Here is a 9,298-nt window from a genome sequence, read left to right as displayed (position 1 = left end):
TACTCGTCCCTAGAATTGTCCTTAAGTACAGTATATTCAAACAAGTCTCATAGAGTTAGGTGAACCATAACTTACACCTTTACTCACTTAATTCTCTTCTATCTCCTAGCTAATCCCCCTTTGAATTGGCCAATTCTTAAAGCTTACTTAGCGAGAGAAGATGGAGTGTCAGACAACCGCTGACGATGAGGCTGCTTTTCTGTAGTTGCTTGAGCAATGAAACGTCCTTAAGGTGCGTATGTACAATGTGCTGCTTAAACCTTGTCTAGGAGCAATGTGAATAAAATGGCAGGCCCTAGTTCCTCATAGAATTGTAGGGGTGCCAACTATTAATAAATTACAGTACTAAATACAGTTACATTACATCATGATATACAAAGGGCGAATCTAGCAAGTAAATCTTAGTTTTGACCCGCCGCGTGCCAGTGCCATTTTAAAATGGTCTGACATAAGTCCACGCCCAGTGCTAGTGCTGTTTTAAAATGGTTTAAAATAACAATATTCACTGTGACCACATTTTTCAAGATTTGCGGGTAAAAATTGGCAGGCATGTATGGTAACTGTTCCTCTACCATCCCCCAGGCTGTCAAGACGATACACTCACTCGCTTCCCTCCTCACGCTCGCTCTGCCTCACTCTGCCTGTGTGCCTCACCCATTTCTGTACATAGTGATGGCATTTTGTAAATATTTTCAAGTAAGTGTAAGTTGTAATTATTTTCTTGTAAATGCAAGGACTATATAATGAAGTACTTGTAAGTGCCAGGACTGTACATAATGAAGTCAGGTTGTACCTACCTTCAGGTAAATGTAAGATAATTCATTCACACTGAGAAAGACATGCAAATTGTGATAGATGCTAAAGTAATAAGCAATCAGGAAAGTGTACTGAACATTGCTATACCTTCCAAGCATGAATACCTGATTATACCTTACATAGAAAACGGCCTTCTCCCACATACATGGTGAGAGTGAGAGAGCGGCTATACCTGTAAACGAGTATGCAGGACTCAATAAAACCCATTTCCGAGCCTTGGTGAGCATTTTAGCCCTTTCATGTCTCCTGGCCTTTATAGTGGCTTTCTCGGTAGGGGTCTAGCCACTCTCGTGGCAGCATATTTAGGCATGAATGAAAGCTGTCGAGTGAGGCTGGTGAATGAAATAAGGATACGAGCCACTCCTCAGACCCCTCTGCTTCTACCAGGCATGTGTCAATCACAATATTTTAGTTTACACAGTGTGGGAAGAGCTTATCATGGTGGTGGGTTGGGTTTCACTTATTGGTTTTATTATACTGTTGATCTGGCAATATTTTTTTTTCTATTTTGGTATCAGACGGTTCATTTAGCAAAACAATATTGTTTGCAATCTATTTTTACTGCTCTGGAGGATACATAGTACACTCCCCAATTGACCCCTCTCTCTCTTTCACCTCCCTCCTCCCTTTCGTATTCCCCTTCCTCCACTCCCCTACCTCCCACCGATCCTTCACCGCTCTGCCTCCCACCCTCCACTCTCCCTCCAATCCCCCACCCCCTACTTCCTCCACTCTCCTACCTCCCACCAATCCCCCACCCCTCTACCTCCCACCCTCCACCCTCCACTCTCCCTCCAATCCTCCACCCCCAAACTCCCGCCTATGCACATATCTGCCACGTCACAGGCAAGCAAAAGATTTCCGCGTTGTATATCTGAATATTTATTCTTTTCCTGGGTGTCAGAGTCTCTGACTGAGGGAAAATAAATACAGATTTATGATTTTAGGTTTCTAAGGTTGTTTCTGTAGCTTTTTATACATGTACCATGCATTTATTTGTTACCAGGCGGACATACACGTGCAGCGATTGCTGCCTTTTTCATTGACAAATGATTGTTAGTGTCTCCTTACTTTGTTCTGATTTATATTTCATGAGTTTCTCACATTTCCTGGTTATACTTAAACACCGTCAATTTAGAGAAATAATAAATATTTGATCACTGTCTCTACTGCCACCTGTAAGTACACAGCATGATATAGTTGGCAACAATAAAATAAACATATGTACATACAAAAGGAGAGCTCGTAGGCTTACCCCCACGTCCTCGCCCCCACAGCCTTGGACAGTACTAAGCAAAATAAGAGCAAAGTAAAATAAATGATTAGTAACTAGTAAGTCATAGTTTTATAAGGATCGTGTAACTGTTTAGTTTGTTGTTTGTAAAGAAAACATCTGAAGAATCAATCACAAATCACGTGAGATGTAATGTACATATACTAATGCACTGTTTTTTTATGAAAAACATGGAAACAAACAATGCAATCATGTCGCCTACTAACCAAGAAATTACCTACCCACTGAGACGGCAATACTAACCACGCTCCCACACACCACTAGCTACACAACTTCCCCTCATTTTTGCAGCACTTGTGTGATGAGTAGAGCTCTAATGTTTTATAGGCAGATGTATATTACTCCCTTGTGCATGAATGATATTTTTTTTTTATTCGCAAACTTTGACATTTTTCAAAAAAATGCGTCTGTCAAACATGACCTTGGGACGTATTTGAGACCTGAAAGGGTTAATGGCGAAATTCATCGTTTCCACATCAAAATCTGTAATTTTAGCCAAAAAAGAAAGGCCAAAAAATGGCCAGGCACTGGGGCGACCCAGAGGGCTAAAAATAGCTGGCATGTGGCTGGTTAATTAAACTAAAGTTAAACCAAATATTCCCTTTAACTACTGAATATCTTAAATCCACATCTGCTTTACATGAAGACCTTTTCATCCTTGCCACGTCATCTAATGCGCAGATGCAGTTTAGGTCCGTGGAAATTTCCATATAATTACATGTATTTACAATACAGTTTTCCACGAGGGTTAAATGCAGTAGCATTTAATTTATCAATAATAAGAATTATTAAAAATAATGTAATTTCTGGGTTATAAAAACCGCTTGAACAAACGATAACAGTCTCTAGTTTTCCTCTGCTTCTGACCAGGGACGACTATTATAAAAGGTAGAGAGCGCAACTGCTCTGGGGGAAAATATTTCCCACATAATGGATGAGAACTGATTCCAGCACGATACAACAGTTATCATTCTCAGTTATCTTAAGGGTAACCTCCTAACGTTTGGCACACCTTTCCTGTGACATAATGTAAAAGAACGGCACTCACTATTTTCCTTATTTTCATAATTTTTAGCAGGGGAAAATTACTTGCAATAACGTGATCAATTTAATCTTTTAGCTAAAGTGAGCTCTCTCTTGGCTGAATAAAATCTCAGTCACAATATTAATAAGTATTGTTTCTATCATTCTCAGCTTCCCATGTTTCTCTTTAGCTTAGAAAAACCATCTGACGTTAGCTGGCATACAATGTAACGCCTGTTCTTTGCTGCTCAAGATTAAATGAATGAGCCCTGTTACTCTTTGGCTGCCAGTAACCTAATTTGTGTTTAATTCCGGCTAAGGTCAAACGTTTTCCCTTCGCCCATAATAAATCTATGGCATCCAGAATATTACAAACCACCAGGCCTGAAGCTTTGCCCAGGAATACAGTAACTTCGTATTATATGTTAGTTTACCAAGGACGATTTTATTCAGGTAATGTAAACTCACTGTGGCCATAGATTTAATATCCTCGTATCCTCATGCACTGAACTTAACACAATTCACCCCACTCCAAAAAGTTTCGGTCAAGGCTCGGTCAGAGAGAGGTCCGAATCTGACCGCACCCTAACTACCGGGGTTGTTGAGTTCACCATTTTGGATAATTTTTTACTGATAAAATACTAGATGTGTTAGCACGCCAGTCCCGCAGAGGAAGACTCGAATGATCCTAATCATGTGCAGAGAATGCTAAGATCTAACTTCATGTTTAGCATCCACTCTGTCATACTCTGTGATCCTCTAATTGTGTTGTACAGTGCCTGACAAAAGCAATGCCTGTGGCCTTGCGCTATCTTAAACCCGAAGCCACTGATGCAGTGTTGGTGAATCATCTGGATCTGGTTCATGGGTGATCCAACAGATGGTGCAGTGAAGTGTAAGGAGGAGTGAGGGGACTGGGGAATAGGAGGCAATGATGAGACTTGGTTGGTGGGTGCGAGGGGGAGTAGGGGACATGAGGGCACGGGTGATTAATGTGTGGGTTGTTGAGTTTATTACTGGGTCGAGGGCTGACTGATATGTAAGCACATATATATGTGGTATTTGATATAAAATTTCGTGTCAGTGCCACCACACACCTCGTATCAGAATGGATAAATGGGGTTAGGGTAAGGGGTACTAGTCAGCCTCTCAGCAGCAGGGGCTTGTCGAGCAGCTAGGCTGGAGAGGTGAAGAGAGACGAACCACATGCAACAAAATCCTGAAGAGTGCTCACAAATCTACGGAGTAAGTATTGTGCAGTATGGAATTTGTACTTATGAATTTAAGATATAATGTTATTGTCATTATAACACTATTACTGGTTATTAATATACGGAACTAATGTTATACTCTATAAAGGCATGCATCGGTAAACAGTAGGTGGAAGTATAAAACAATGTCAAGTATATGAAAGTTTGCATTATATAATCAAATACCCCCCCAAAATTGATACCTCTAAAAATTAGGATTCATTCTGATATGAGGGCATCTCTATTTATCTTTTTCATTTGTTCATGGTTGGTGTGTGGCAGAGTGGGATCCCAGCAAGACAGATCGCAGAACAAACCGGAGTGTCGGTCAAAACAATGCGAAGATGGATTCAGAGGTGAGAAGAAGGGTACCTCCGGTCATGTCCCCGTAGGGGTCGACCATGTGTCAGCAGGATAATGGAATTGTATGGAACTGTTGAGGCATATGCAGAGCATCCCATCACCTTTGCTGGTCACCTTGTGCAAAACTGCACCTTCCCTGCAACCCTGGAACAGTGTAACGTCGTCTACACAAATGGCAGATCCACTGCTACGTCCCATTCAAAAGGGAAAGGCTAATCCAGGCTCATAGGGATGGCAGACTCGGGTTTGCATTGCAGTGTTTAGCCATAGAAGATGAATTTTGGAAGTCGGCAATTTTTGCTGATGAAACATGTTTCTGCTCTACTGAATCAGGTAAACGGCAGTGCTGTATACAAAAAAAAAGAAAAAAAAAAAAAACACCTGGTTCAACCGTGAGAGCATCCAAGAGAGAGCAACAAGTGAGAGAGTTAGTGTTTCATTCTGGGGCTGGATGTGGGTGCATAGTCCAGGGGAGCTCTTTATAATAGATGGAGAACTGACAGGGAAAGACTACATAAACATTTTGGAGGAGGTAATGTTACCATCAGTTTGGGTAATGGCAATTCCACACCCACAGAAAATTAGACCAGCTCAAGATAACAACCCAAATCATACCAACAATGTGGTGACATCATGGTTTGTCCAAAATCAATAAATTCAATATAAATTGGCCTATAAAGAGGTGTGATTTAAACCCCACAGAATATATCCGGGATATAATGAGTAGAGCATGGAATGTGGGAGAGGAGAGAGCTTGCATGCTATTGAAAGGAATGCACAGGAGGTTTGGGAATCTAAAAGACAACGGCCTACCATTTGTCAGTATCTAGTTGAATCAGTGCCTGCGAGAATAAATGAAGCAAACAATTGGATGGGTGGCCGGACCTGATACTAGAGTGTTATAATTAAAGCTTGTGTACAAATAACTATTTACAAATATACTGTATATATATATATATATAAACATATAAATATATATGTATATATGTAGATATATATATATATATATATATATATATATATATATATATATATATATATATATATATATATATATATATAGATAGATAGATATATAGATAGATAAACATATATATATATATATATATATAAATATATACATATATATAGATAGATAGATATATATATATATATATATATATATATATATATATATACCATACCATCTCAGTACACTCTCTTTGATTTAGTGTCCACCGACTTCCTCACTCCACATCTTTCACGAATCACATTATTTCGTATCCTATCCACCCTCTGTAGTCCACATAAATTCCTCAGCAGTCCCATCTCCACTGCACTTACTCTTGACTTTTTATTTTCATGCCACACCATAGTCTCAAGTCCATATGTAAAAGCTGGCACTAACATTCCTTCATGTAAAACTCGTGCAGCTGCAATAGTGAAGCCTGTGTTTCTTATCAACGTTTTTATTGCATCAGCTACTTTTTTTCCTTTTGTCAGTCTACTTTCCACTTCTTTTGCACATTTTCCTCTCTTTTCTTTCACCGTACCCATGGTATTTGAACTCTCTCACCAATTCCAGTCTCTCTCCATTCACTGTAACATCGCACTGGGAGTCATCTTCTCTCCCAAAAACCATCCCTTTACTCTTTTCTACATTTACTCTCAAGGCACGACACTCACAGAAATCAGCAAAACTGCACTAGCCTACCGAGTTTTTGTCCGATATTTGCAAGCAGTACTGCATAATCAGCATTGAACAAATTTGAGATATTCCATCCATCACCTTTCATTAACAACGCCATCCCTCTCTCCATTACTCGTGTTTTTACATCCAAATATATATACTGAACAACCATGGAGACATCACACAACCTTGTTGCACGACCACACCGATTGTGAACCATTCAATTATATGCCCATTAACCCTTCCACATGCTTCACTACCATCATAAAAACTTTTGACAGCACCTAGCAGCTTACCATGTACATCATACATGCGCAAAACTTTGCACAATCCTTCTCAGTCCACTTTGTCGTATACCTTTTCCAGATCCATGAATGCCATAATCACATTATGATCCTTCTCACAAGCCTTCTCTGCTATCTGTCTCACTGCAAATACTTGATCCACACATCCTCTCCCACTCCTAAAGCCACCCTGTTCATCACTCACTAGGACTTCTGATATCTCTCTTACTTTCTCTATAATAATTCTTCCATATCCTTCCCTACCACACTCAAACTTATGCCACGATAAATCATGCACTCACATCACTCACCTTTGTTTTTATACAGGGGTACAATCACAGTCTTTTTCCACTATGCTGGCACAGTTTCACTCATCCATGCCTTTTTACATATCTCCAGCAAGCACTTCTTTCCACTCTCTCCACTGCACTTAATCATCTCTGCATACGTCTAATCAGCCCCAGCTGCTTTCCCATTTTTCAGCCGCTTCACAGCACTCTTCACCTGTGTGAGTGTCACATCTCCTGGCACTGCATTCCTTCTCTGCGCACCTCCAGATCTAATCATGTTTACAGCCGCTCTGCTCTCTCTATTTCCGTTGATTAGGCTTTCAAAATATTCTTTCCATACTGGTCCTTACTTCATCCCCATGGTTAAAAATCTACCACCTACATCCTTCACACCATCACTTTCTTTCTGCTTTCACTTCTACATTTCCGCACCTCTTTGCTGAAAAACTTCCTATTTTCAGAGTAGTTTGCATTCATCTTTCTTCCTATATCACCATCTACCTCTTTCTTTTTCCATTCCACTAGTCTCTTTACGTATTTCTTGTTCTCAGTATATTGAGTTCTCATTCCAGCTGAACCACTGTCCTGTAACCACTTTAACCCTTTCATCCTCTTTTCCTCCACCACTCTCTTAACCTCATCATCCCACCATGCCGAATCTTTCTTCTTTGTCGTTATTCTTGCCGCACCACACACCGCTTTAGCATTCTTAAAGCAATCCCTTTATGCATTCCACAGGCTCTCTAGATCCATTTCATTCCAATTCACTGATTCTAACTCATCCTCTACTTTGGTCCTGTAATCACCTACCATTTCTTTGATCCTCAGCTTCTCAACTTTCAGTTTTTCTTCCTGACTGCTCCTCTCTCTCCTGATCCACCTCACTCCTCTTAGCTTATCTTACATACCACAGTCATATGATCTGACAGACCTGCACAATGTCCTTTCACAGCCCTCATATCAGCAACCATTTCCATCATCGACCTCTCTATGAGCACATAATTAATCAGGCTTCTTTCAACACGGTCCCCGTCCTCTCTATACCATGTATATTTATGTGCATCTTTGTGTTTGGAATACGAGTTACAAATGCACAACCTCCTCTCCAGACACATATCCTTTAGTCACTTCCCATTGTCATTTTCTCCTGGTACTTCATTACAATCCATTATGTCATCCTCAAGACCAGTGCCTACTCTTCCATTCATATCCCCCATTATGATCACTTTATAGGTCCTGGGCATTTCTCCCACTACTTCATCCAAGTCATCCCAAAACCTGCCTTTCTCTCTCTCAGTCCTGTCCTCACACGGTGCATACAATACGCTACAATCACCGCCACTTTCACCTTCTCAAACTTGACTTTGACACACGTACACCTCGAGCTGACACATTTGTAGTCTCTAATTCCACTCTGCCACACCTCATTCATCAACAAAGCAACTCCTTCATTGCACCTTCCTCGACCATTCACTCCCGATCTTACACATTTCACACCCTCCCACTCCTTCTCTTCCACCCTTTCGTCTTCATTTCACACAGTGCCATCACAGCATATTTCGCACTGTTGAAGACATTCACCACTTCCACCCTCTTGCTCTCCTCATTTGCACCCCTCATATTCCACATGGCCATACGAATCTGCCCATTTGATTGGGGCCCAGGGCAGGTACTGGGGCCTGCGAGGCTGTCTGAAACAACTGCTATGATTAAGTGATTTTGGCTAGGGAAATCTGGGGGACACTTAACACTGCCAGAAATCCCAGTTGTATGGTTATCACCCAGAGTAGTAAATGGTTTCCTGGTTACAGGAAACTATTTTATTTGTCACTCAGTGTAGAGATCACGTGGCATCTGTACACTGAGTGGATGATGGGTGCCCCCATCCAGCATTTACATATATATATATATATATATATATATATATATATATATATATATATATATATATATATATATATTTTTGCTACGTAAAAATAATTGTTGTTTGTTTATACTACATGCTTATGAGCGCATGTGCGTGGGGTATAAATATAGACGATGGACATTATTTGGAAGTTAGGTATAATACTGTAATACACTACTCGCATTATATCTCTTAAATTGTGTCAAGTCCCTGAGAAACACTTATGTCAGATGTGTGCATTACCTTTGGTAAATTAATGTATTTCTTAAGTGACTACTTACAGTGTTGTTAACCTTTTCGGTAATACGAAAAATGGTTTACTTTGCTCGTCATCCGGGCTTTATCATTGGCTTGTAAGGTAGTTTTAGGACTGAGTGTTGTTATAAGCAATAAATCATCTGCA

This window comes from Coenobita brevimanus, chromosome 31, assembly GCF_032717465.1.
Source record: "Coenobita brevimanus isolate Jiangsu-jjx chromosome 31, ASM3271746v2, whole genome shotgun sequence".
In the NCBI taxonomy this organism is placed as follows: Eukaryota; Metazoa; Arthropoda; class Malacostraca; order Decapoda; family Coenobitidae; genus Coenobita; species Coenobita brevimanus.
The sequence above is the reverse complement of the archived record's forward strand: the minus strand, read 5'-3'. Positions refer to the sequence as shown.